General features: G+C 41.0%; 1 long non-coding RNA gene across 2 annotated transcripts in view; it reads right to left on the bottom strand.

Moving 5' to 3' along the window:
- LOC142064048 (uncharacterized) overlaps positions 1 to 11,773 on the bottom strand; it is a 294,357-nt gene extending 282,584 nt beyond the window's left edge. For both annotated transcript variants that reach the window (XR_012662963.1, XR_012662964.1), the window contains exon 1: positions 11,685 to 11,773. This is a non-coding gene — a long non-coding RNA (uncharacterized LOC142064048). The remainder of the gene's footprint in view (positions 1 to 11,684) is intronic.
- Between the last annotated feature and the right edge of the window lie 412 nt (positions 11,774 to 12,185).

Genomic DNA, 12,185 nt, shown 5'->3' with positions numbered 1-12,185 from the left:
ATCAGAGACCTCCCACAGATCACTGTGATGTTTCATAGGCAGCAGCCTCACAACCACATTGCCTGACTTTTTCATCACCTTTGGGTGAATTCCACCTGACCCCATAAATTCCAATACATCCAACTTTTCTGAGGAGTCCCTAAATAGTTGTTCCTCCACTGCTGGCTGCCCCTTTCCTTCCCATGTTGATTTTGACAAGAACATCATGTACCTTTTCTTTGGTTTCACAACACTGCTGTAATACATACTCCTGCTGAAACGCTGTATTTTCGGAATTTAAGTTAAAACAAATGAACATCCCCTTAGATAAACGTTGCCAAGTCTGAGTCCCACTGCCACTGTTTTACATTTTCAGGTCTCCCCGTGGAATGAAAATTTTCTATTGTGGTTTTGGGGGGTTCCCCCTCCCTGTCCTTCAATCATACTTGTGGGATGCAAGTTAGACATGTTTATGTTGAAAACTTTGGTAGGAGTTCTCAGAGCCTAATTATTCCCTATCAAAGTATAATAAATCCTATATAGGCTATATATCCTATAGCCTATATATCCTAGGCTTCAAGAGATTGTAGATTATTATTAAACGTTTTTGACCTCGACAGTTAGCAAAAAAATTTTGGTACTTGAATTTTTTTTTTCTAGTGTAAAGGGATGATAAGTGAAGGTGGGGTCAATGAACAGACCCTATTTGTTTACAAAGGACATAAAAAGTCCCATGCTTTCTTCCGTGGCATAAGTTGTGAATAGTTCTACAGAACTATAATAGTTCTACAGAACTATTCATGCCATTGCTGTTCTGACCAACAGTCAGCCCAAAAACCTCTCTCTAGGTTTTCTTGAAATTATTTTCACAACATATTTTGCACTGCTGTCTCAGGTTTCATGGTCTTTCTATGAATGTGTTTTACAAAACACTCTAAAGCTTTAGCATATATTCCACATGTGCCTGTTTCATATGCAGACACATGTTTGGGTTTTGGCTGGTGGCTGCTATCACTTAAGCTGTGTGGTTTCAAAAATGTCTTCTTACAACTATCCTAGTAAAGGAGTGGCACTTCTACTTAGCCCATAATGTTACACGACTGGAATTCATTATATGGTTTTTTTCTGCTTTGTTTTAGCCTGTGAAAGAATGCATTTGCTACACAGTGCCCCAGGCAGTTCATCAGCAGCAGGGCTCAAACCCAGCATGACAGACATTACAGAATCATGGAATATTCAGAGATTATATTAAAGTTACAGACACTATGTGTATATCCTTATCCATCCTAGTGATAGTTCTCCTGGCTCCATGAGCAAAAGCTAAAGTGCTTCCTGCAAAAAAATGAAGCCATTAGTAAGTAATTAATCCAAGCCTTGAATGCTAAAGTGGTATGAGTTATATGTCTTTTGAAGTTTGGCCACAAAAGGAGAGGGAGAAAATCTCACATATCAATTTGACCTGACTCAAAGCTTTAACCAACAGAAGGTCTGAAAATAAAGGTCCTAGCCTGGAGGATACGGTCACTTGAGTTTAAGATCTCATAAGCACCAAACTAGGCAGAGGAACATTCCCTCTCCCTTCGCAGTCTATCAGGGCATATGCAGACCCCAGGGTTCTCCCTGTATTATGGAAAACACTAGAATGAAAATACAATTAAGTTGCATGTTTTTAAAGATAGGTTTTCCTTGAAGTACTCTTGCTTCCAACAAATAGGGCTCTACTGCCTGTAAAAATGGGACATCAGCCTTTGGTCTATGAAAGGACAGTAAATTTCAGGAGCTTAAGTAAAAAAACCTGACCTGAAACTAAGATTTTGCCTAAATAGGGTGTCAAAAGAAAGGTAAGATCACATCTTGAAGAGCAGGTTTGCAATACTTAGAGCTAGAAGACTACCTGCCATTAGCGGTGGGAAGATTCAGAGCTCTCCATAGCGCACAAAGCCAGCATGGGTTATACCACAGCTTTCAAACATAATGTGAAAAATGATAAAACTTCAATAGACATAATCCCATGGTCTGTTATTCTGAAGTAAACCCAGCAACTCTTTGGAAATCAGGAGTGGGCTACTCCTGGTTCAACTGAAAGAGAAGTTTTGCCCGATGCTCTTAATAGTTGCAGCAGAACACAAACATCTGGGTCCAGCTCCCCACTGATCTGAGCCCTTAGTTACCACAACTGTAGAATACCTATTTCACAAGAAAGTTAGAAAGCCAGCATGAAATGCCTTTTTGTGCTGACAAACGCCATTACAATGAAGTATCACCTAGACCCATGTCTAGCCAATTCCCTTTGTTTCCAATTTTCACATGCACCAGAGGCTTATCCTCACTTAAGCAAAACAAGTCAGTACGTGACAACAGAAGATAAATGTATAATGCATGAACACTAGAGGAAAAGAGTTAGAATGTGACTGCAAGTACAGTGATAGGTCCATTCCAGAGCGGGAGTGATTAGCCCTTTAATTAAACTTATCTTGCTGCTAGACCAGAGCAATGCTCAGCAACACCTGGCCTGGAACATTCCCGTCTCTGCAGGCAGCAGATGGAGCACACAGACAGGATCCACCTCCCTCCTACCAGGTCCACAGTTTACTGTGCGAGTAATTAAGGTCTGGGACAACATCTGAATTATTGTGAGCATCGCCAGGCATTTCCTCACCTGATTCACGCTCAGTAGGTAAAGCTGGCTTTTCTTTTTGCTGATTTTCCCCTCGTCCTTCCCCCACTTTCTGCTGTCCTGATGTTACACTCCTCATCTCACTCCTGTCCAGGGCAACACGGAAATAAACTCAGATTTTGCAGCAGCTTGCACACAAATATTTCTTAAGGACTTCAACAGGGCTTTGCTGCAACAGATTCATCCAGGTGACAGCCAGTACAGGCCTGAAAGTGTTAGCCTCCAAGGTAACTGCTTCTTTGACCCCTTTCTGGTGCCCTGACGGGGAATTAATTTAGATGTCAGGCCTTTGGGATCCTTTTCTCATCCCTCCTGAAATCATTACAACATAATGACAGAACAGGGGCAGGTTAAAAGCCTAGCTGCTCCTGTAACCCTCCTCTGACAGCAGCCTGACTGGGAAAAACAAAACGCAGGAACAAGTCAAGTAGACTCAGCAATGCAAAATATATAACAATATATTCAGTATCTAGTGGTTATATTTCTTCTATGAATTAGGCTATTTGAACCTAGGCAACCTTCACACATCCTGTCATCCCATAGCAAGTAGCTCCGTAGTACGACTGTATATCATATGAAAGAGTAACTTCTTTTGTTTATATTGAAACTGTGGCCTGATAAATTATTTTGATGTTGCTTATTTTATCTTGTGAGAAACACAGAGATCAACTGTTCCCTGCTTACTTTCTCCTCACAGCTCAGGCTTTTATGCACCTCTAACACAGCAGGGTTTCCTTTTCCAAGCAGAATCCAAATTTAGCATCTCTATACAGAATGACTAATTGTAACCTACATTTAATCACCTTTATTGCCCTTTGTTGCACCTTTGCTATTCTAAACACGCACTTGAGATAGGAGGACAAACACTTCACAGACTATTCTGACTGTGGGAATGCCAAAGATACGTACAGTGAGTTGATAAGTGAGACAGTTCTATGGAAATGACTCCCAGATCTCTTTCCCTGCGTAGCAGTATCTTGCTCAAAGCCCATTATTGAGCATAGAAAGTCAGGATTGATTTTCCCCATTTCCTTTCCTTTGCATGAAATTTTATCCACTTCATCACCCACGCAGTATCAAGAGATTTCCTAAATCTCTGTCCAATGTAATGCAATAGTTAATCTCAGTTCTTTCCATCTTAACCATTTCACTGGGCGATGGCAGGACGAACCACCGATGGAACAGCTTTCACAAAACAAAATTCTCACCTGGCCAAAAATGGAAGGTCACATTCTAACTTAAACCCCTCCTTAAATGATCTTAAATTAAGAGGTGTTGGCCTTGTGTTCATTGTGCTGTAGGCCATACTGAATTGTGGCACCGTGTGGATTTTAACCTTAAATCACTTGAATTCTAGGCCACGTCTTACCTTGAACCAGGTAAAACCAATCCACTTTTCTCCCCTTAAAACACACAATTTAGAAAGGCTTCCTACTTTGCTTGCTGTGAAAATTTCCATGGATTATCCATCCAGCGGTTTCAGTTTTGATAGGTGACATTCTTTATCTGAATCATTTAGTCAAGAACACAGTCAGAAGCCAAATAAAAAAGATACATCCAATACTCATGGTATAATAGTTTTGCCTATCCCATGTGTCCACAGCATCCATTGCAGTGGGGCCTAGCAAGGAGACAAGCTTAAATGGCACAAATGCAGTATCTATGATTTCTACAGAGCCATCAGCACACAGGGGACGCTTAAAATCTTGGAAAGTCAAAGTCTACTGTCCTTAAAATTTGTATTGTAAAACCAACAAAAAAATGTTCTATAGGATGGAGAAGCTGGGAAAGATAAGGCTTACACTAAGGCATTAGAGTTGGTTGAATAATAATAAAACTAGACTCATTAATATGTTCACAAATAAGCATGCCAGATTTCTGGGGTGACATTAATCATGGCTTGTAATTATTCACTTGAAAAATCAGCATGAGAAAGTGAAGCATGATGTTTCATCCATTTTAGTACACAATCTTTGTGTGAAAATTCATACCTGAATTTATTGATTGTTATTCTCTTGTTAGGAAAGGTTCTCTCACCCCATGGAGCAACGCAGATGTGGAGTCCAGTAACACTAACCAAAAGAGAAAAACAATTTTCTAAGGTGAGCTGGTCCAATTCCCAGAAAAAACCGACTGACAAAAAACACCTACCAAAAGATTAGTTCATTTTAATAAATTAGAGTATTTTTTATTACACAGAAAAATGAGGACGAGTTTGTAACCAATTGTTTACAAGGACCATTTGACTCGGACTAAGTTATATTTTTCAGCTGTGAGAGTGTTGTTGAACGTAAGCGAGAGCATAATGGCCAATGAAGTGATACGTGATGAGTTGGTTTTGTCTGTCCATTTGTTATAATATCCTGCTGTGTTACATCCACTTAAAAGATTTAAAAGAAGAAAATGACAGTTAAGGTAAAAGTAGAGAAAGGATCACTTGAGGGTATCACATTTATGTTTCCACAGAGGTGAGAAGTGAGACTTTATTGTATATTGCATCTAGACAAGAATTGCAGATATAAAGGAGTGGAAGGAGATAACAAAGCAAGAAGTTAAGGCAGGTTACCCAGCTCTAAATTAGGCCCTGGTTTCTAACAGAGTGCAGAAGCAATAATGCAGGAGGAATTTACAAGAGCCCTAACAGGAGTAGCATCTAGATCTCAATGGACCGGTTTGGATGAGCAAAGGAGAAACAGAGCTTGCATCCCTGCATAGAAATTCTAAAATATTTGCATTTTTGTTTGTTTGTTTTAAATAAAGGATGAAGATGACAAAGAAGTCCCATGGACCAGTGGGGTGGATTTAGGGGGTATTTCTCTCTACCTTGCAGCTCAGCACTTTCCAGTTTGCACGGAATGAACTGATCCGTAGGCAGCCCCGAAGGCGGCTGATGCACACAAACAGGGCAGCTGGAGGGATAACTGGCCTCATCTGCATATGCAAAGTGGAATCAAAGTTGATTCTTACTCAGATCTGACTAGAGATGTACGTTAAATTAAATTATAATTTTAGGCAGTACCTTAACAGAATCCTTTTAAGGGTGTGTGTCCAGATGAACATAAACAAATTGTGTGTGTCCCACACGGGTGCGGAGATGGGCTTTGACAGTTTCCTGGAACCGTGACTCCTGGCAGTAGCGCATGACTTTCCTACTCACCAACGTTCCTCAGGACACAAAGGGAGAGCTAGGTCTGTACTCTACAAGTATTATGTCCAAATACCAGTCGTGGTTCTGGAAAGTCAAGAGGAAAAACCTGGGACTGATCACTAAACAATCCGGCGACCACGGGGCACAGGTGAGAAGGTGGTTCTGTCTGACAATAGGACACAGCTCCTACAAAAGGCTTTGCCAGAACGCCATCATTACTGTTACACGGCAGGACCCCACACCTCCTGAAGAGTCACGTAAGAAGGGAACAGCTCAGTGCCTGAGTACAGCTGCTCAAAAAGCAGCAGAGGGCCATCAGCAGAAGAGAAGATACCCTCAGTTGTAGAGAAGTTACAGCAGATCTATCCCCAGTTCAGACTTAGCCTCCAGCCCTCGTCTTCTTGCAGTGATTTACAAGAAATGCCATGCAAAAAGCCACAACAGAAAACGAGAAAGAGCATACGGGACTAAAGTAGAGCTGGTGCGAATATAAGCACAACAGCATTGATTTGGCAAAAGGTCACTTGTTGACACCAACGGTGGGTTTGACCCCCTCCGTGAAGGTGAAACAGGGGATTGCTCCCCCTCTGTGCCATGTCTGGCTACCTGAGCTTCAGCTGTGAGGGCTCTTTGTTTCCTGCAGCTTTCAGCAGGACCCAGCAGCCCAAAGAGACATTCTGCCCATAGCATCCACAATCTGGGCACAATTAGGAACACAAATTGACCATTACGTCCTTTATTAATCTACTCCAATTTTTATGCTGTGAAAACACCTAATTCCACTGCTTTGGCTACTGGCCCCTAACATAACAAGTTACATGGGACTTGTCTCATCAAAATATCATCATGTCTAAATAGAGGATCTGTCTGAACCACAGTGAAAATGAGTAATGATCACAATTATGGGCTGTATAACAGTCCAATAAAATCTAATTAAAATGATCCACATCCCATCTGCCAACAGCACATAAGAAACACCAGCCATGGCGGGGTGGGCAGGGGATGAGAGTAAATAACACTGTCATAATTTTTAAAATATCAAATATTTCACAGTGAAAAAGCTATTTATATTTTATAGCTAGCTCCAAATTGTGCTGCCAATGAACTTTGGTGATGATTGTAGATTCCTCACCCTTGACTTAGGAGACGTTCTGGGGGCTGTTCCCTGGGAGGAAACCCCAGGAAGAAGTTCCCTCAAAGTAAACTTTTCAGAAGAGCCTGTGCAGGTTGAGTCTCTAAGCCTATTTTCAAACTGATTTAAGAACTGAGTATCCTGGGTTTCAGTGACTTTTAATGATGTAAGCACCTTTGTACAAAAACAAAACAAAACAAAACAAAAGAAACCAGAAAAACACCCCAACTTTTGGGCATGATTCCATTGGTTGTTCCTTTCTCAGGACAGCAGCCAAAAAAAACTATCATCATGTGGTCTCACTTCCCATACTTAGTACATCTCCAAACTTGGACACTTCTTGGGCTTTCTACAGCCAGCAACAAACAGTTCAAGTTGCTTTCTATCACCATTTCCACGACCTGGTCTCATTTTTGAGGTGAAGTTAATAATTTGCTTTCTGACAACACTGAATATGAGGTTACCAACAAATTGCCAAGATGCAAAATAGTACCATCCCAGTCTACCTGAAAACAGAAAACATTTGGAATAACACCTTGTTCCCCTCATCTCACTGACCACTTAAGGGAACCAAAAATGAAAGGAGAAGGTACAATAGATTAGGGAAAAGCGTGCTGAAGTCTGCTTTGAAGGAAGAGAAAAGAAGCCCTTGGTGATGGAAACTAGAACATGTTTTCCCACCTGAAGGTGCCACGAAGCATGCTGCAAAGCCATGCCTGGAAAGAAACTAAGGTGAGAGTAAAGAGAGAGCAAGCTGGAGACCAGGAAGAGTTCACACATCGGTGTGCTTGAGATGGCTTTACAAATGTTAAAGGTTACACTCAAGGCAACAGACAGGGTTCGAATAGCTTTCTATATTGAAGAGAAGTGAAGTAAAACTAGAGACAGCCCGTCCTAAACTCCAGGCAGTAAAAGCACATACTAAGTTTCAGCGTGTTTGTCTGGCTCAACTGCATTACAAGAAACCAACCCTGATTTTAGAGAGTTCCGCTTTGGATCCAACCTCTATCTGGAAGCCTCCCAGCAAAAGACCCAGGGAAAGGCAGCACACGTGCACTACTTTAACAGAGGTATTTCACCAACGCACTCTTTTAATGCTTGATTAAATTGCCGTTGTGTTTTGTAGCTGAGAGATTGGTGAAAGGATGAAAACATCATCATTTCTCCATAACATGGCTAGTCTTTGCATCTGGCTTTCCAGTGCTTTGGCCTTACATCAGAGATGGCTCCTGATGGTTTTAACTACATCCTTGCCCTGTTGCTCGTACCAGCTTTCATCCAGGCATTGTTCACTGGAAATTAGACCAGTCCTAACCATACCTTGCTACCTCAGCCTGTTAGCACCTAATTCTTGAACTGCATCCTTGAAAAGCTCCCTGACTCCGCACCTCCCAAGCTGTATCACCCTCAAGGGGCACACGTGCCTTCCCTATCCTCTGTTCTTCTTTCACATCAACAAAAAGTGTGCTCTAGCTGCCAAGTCCAAAATACTGATTTTTAATCAAAGTTAAGGATGTTACCTCTTGAAATTTTATCTAGCAATCAATAGACAATCTAGTATATTTTGTCTAGTTTCAATATACAAATTTGTGAACAATTCGATGCCAAAGTAGCAAAGCCATCCAAAAACTTTAAGTTTCCTGAACAGGAAGGGACCTTGAAAATGAATGAAATTGAATGAAAATTAATTTGCTTCTACCAGAATACAACTGACATGGTGTCTGTTTTGACATCTTCTGTGATTAGTCTCCATCTGCAAAACGATTGTCGCAGTTTCGGTCACAGCTGCCCCAGTACTGCAGACTTTTAATAACTCACTGTTTGCTTATCATATGGCTATGGCCCATTTCCATACCGTTGGGCCAAACTAAAGGAGTGCAGTTCTGCCATTAGAGGAAGCAAAAGGCTTCACAAGGTTGCTTTGACTGCGGTTGCTCAAATCACTCTAACCTTTGACTGAGGAAGAAGTTCAGCACTGCAGAGAGACAACAGTCTCCAGCATAAGTGTTATGATAAAATGAAAGAGGGAAAATACATATTATACACATCACTTCTGGGGAACAGTAATCACAAAAGTTATTAAACATTCTGTCAAAGGCTCAGCAGACTCCTTTTCTCTCCTGCTCAATTTTGTTAGGAATAAAGGCAGGTCACTAATATTTGTCACTTTCAAATTCTTAATTTACTACTCAAAAGGCAGCAAAGATACATTATATTTTCATAAAAGACTATGAAGTTGTCCAATTTTCCAGAGCTGCAGGAGGACTGAAACCCTGTGCTATGGCATAGGTCCTTTCATCCATTATGGATAAGGTGATTTTACAATTCAAAGCAACAGTTCTCACCTTTCCCATTGCCTGGCATGCTTGGGTGGTGCTGTAGGAGATGCAGAAGTTTTGAGATTGACAAACACACACCCTTTATGAAGGCAAAAGAACCAACGAGAGGCTGCTCAAGGTAACCCAGATTCTATCAGTGTATTTAGGGCAGGGATTTGTCCCTCTTGTCCAAGAAGCACTTCTAGATCTTCAGTGGTCAAAAAAAGTATGTCGGAAATCACTGGGATGACTGTTTTTACTGCTAACTCGAGTTAGTAACCTGCAAGAGAAGCAGGTAGATTTTATAAACATGCTGGGTATAAATAGCCAGTGAGGACGTAAAGGGCTTTGACTTCTAAGGCCACAGCATCCTAGCTTCAAAGCAAGTTGTCCCACCAATTCACAGATTTACATCGCATCTTCAGGTCCCCCCTATTATAACAGGCTCTAATGAGGTTTTGGTAAGCATATTCCTGTTGGCTTACTCTTGTGGATTCTCTGGAGTCTAATAAGGCGTTGTACTCATTAATAGTTTTTTCTGTAGCTGTAATCCTTTAACACTGGCCACCCTATTTTAATGAAACTTGTAGAAACTTGATCTCTTTTGCAGTATATGCTTAAAACAAGGTAAAAACAATTGCCAGTTTTCCTTCCTGTAATCAAGCTTCAGCCTTTTCCAGTTCTCAAAATGAAATCTTGCCTCTGCACATTCTCTGAAGCCAGCTTTGCCTGACACGTTAGAGCAGAGAACAGCTTTTCATTTTTTCCAGGTTTAATATAGACGTAGAGCACAGTTTCTTACTATACAGTTAACTCCTATTGGCTTGAGAAAGGTTTACTTAAATTCTTCTAGGGAAATTAGAGCCCATAGACACAGAGCTCGCATATCTGTATACATGCCAAGACACATGCCAAGCCTCATCACATCCAGCAAAAGAACTCCCATTTGAAAATTAAAGACGGGTTCCAAAAGCTCTCTCTTCCTGAAGCATAGATTTTGCTATGTAGTTAATTTTGCAAGATTTGAAATTTTATTCTATATATGCTCCTTCTTCTAATACATTGAAAATAGCAATTGACAACATTTTTTGATGCTCCTTTTCACTTTAAATTGAATCTTATTCCCTGTTCTCTTCCCTCCCCCAAAATCTTCAGATTACCTCCAAAAATATACTTCGTATACTGAAGAAACATAAAATAATTCCAGATTTCGGTCTGCTCAATATAAATATTCCATTATGACCAAGTCCACTGTGAATGGGTCCAACCATAGAGAATAACAACAAGCAAACAGCGTACGTACGGCATGGGCCACAGGGCATATATGTGTAAAGGGGGGGAAAGAGGAAGGTGCTATATTTCCAAAACAAGAATCTGCATTTGCAACGGAGGATGAAGGCCCCCACATTGCTGTATAAAGAAGGCACTGCGTTATGTATGCCTCTATGGCCAAAACTATGGGGGAGCTACTAATGCCTGAAAAAGACTGGAAAGACTGAACAGGCAAGGGAGAAGGGAGGTTTATTAAATCAAATGAGATTCAATATGAACATAGCTCACTGCTATAGATCCTGAATCCAATATCCTACATGAGACGGATAATGATATAGTCAGTGGGAGGTCCTTCCAAAGAGGGAGAAAATACAGCTATATTTTTATTTTATTCTCTTTTTTTTTTTGTCCCTTTCTATCTTGAACCTTTGCAGAAGGGAGGGGAAGTTTGTCTCGTTTCTACTTTTTCCCTGCTTAGAAAAAAGAAAACCAATTTCATCGTATCCACATACAAGAGACCAAAGCCAGAAATTCACAAGAAAGTGGCATTCAATCAGGAATTTGAGAATTAGGCTAGGAAGAGTAGGAGATGAAGTGTTCTGGGTTGTGGAGGCTTCTGAATTAATTTGCTGAAATTCAAGCAAAAAGAGCCAACTTCCCAGCTTCTGTAAATGAAACCAAAATAACTGAAGTCAAATTAATTCTGCTGATTTACTCAAAAATCTCCTGGCTTATTTCTGGCCCATTCACAACCAGCATTACTGAGTACATCCACTCTGAGTGCACACTTTTAAGTAGGAATAACAAATCCCTATTTTGTAAGAACCCCGGGAGCAGACAGCTAATATTCTCCAGTGCCTAATGAGCAGTGTTAATATTACATAGAAGAGTTTTAACAGACATTAAAACAGGGTCTCTCCCATACAGCCCGCACAGGTACAGCTTCCATACTTGCTCACTGTGCATAAAGCAAAGGAAAAGTCCAATTGCACGGCTCTGAGAGTCAGCGTGAGCTCAGCAACGGAAAGATTCAGTCACCTTGTAGCACGGATCCGGTAGTACAGTAAATATTAACATACGGTACAAATTACCTAGCTATTTCCTTGCTTTACCCAAGCATGGTAACATTATGAAGTGATACCCGAACAACGCAGATACATTTAAGTCCTGATGCTACTGATCCTGGACGCATTATACAAAGAGGCTGTAACAGGTAAACAGTAACTCAGAAGCCAGCAGAAATCTCCTGAACACCCAAAGTCCAGTAAACAACTGTATCTAGCAGGTTATCAGGTAAACCAATCAAAATGCAAGCCTATGCATGTTCCCTGTGAGCATCTGAATGCAGGATGGGGGCCATTTAGCTCCAAAAAAATGGCCCTTTCAGAAGTATCCCAGGTGAAGAAAGTAAGAGTTCTGTAAACTATACTAGATGTTTTTCCCTACCCTGCAAACAAGGGGCAAATACTCTGAAAGTACTTTTAGGATTAGATTTTCACTTTTGACTTCAGAGAGGTAAGAGCTCTCTGGCCAGCAGAAGCAGGGGGAGCTCTCAAACATTTTCAAAGGGAAAAAGCAAGCTGGAAGTGCCGGGCTGCTTTTGCTTTTACAGAGAAGCTGAGGCTTTTCAACCTGCCCCTCTTCATGTTTTCCTCAGCC

This window comes from Phalacrocorax aristotelis, chromosome 13, assembly GCF_949628215.1.
Source record: "Phalacrocorax aristotelis chromosome 13, bGulAri2.1, whole genome shotgun sequence".
NCBI lineage: Eukaryota > Metazoa > Chordata > Aves > Suliformes > Phalacrocoracidae > Phalacrocorax > Phalacrocorax aristotelis.
Note: the sequence above shows the minus strand (reverse complement) of the source record. Positions and strands in the feature narration are given on the sequence as shown.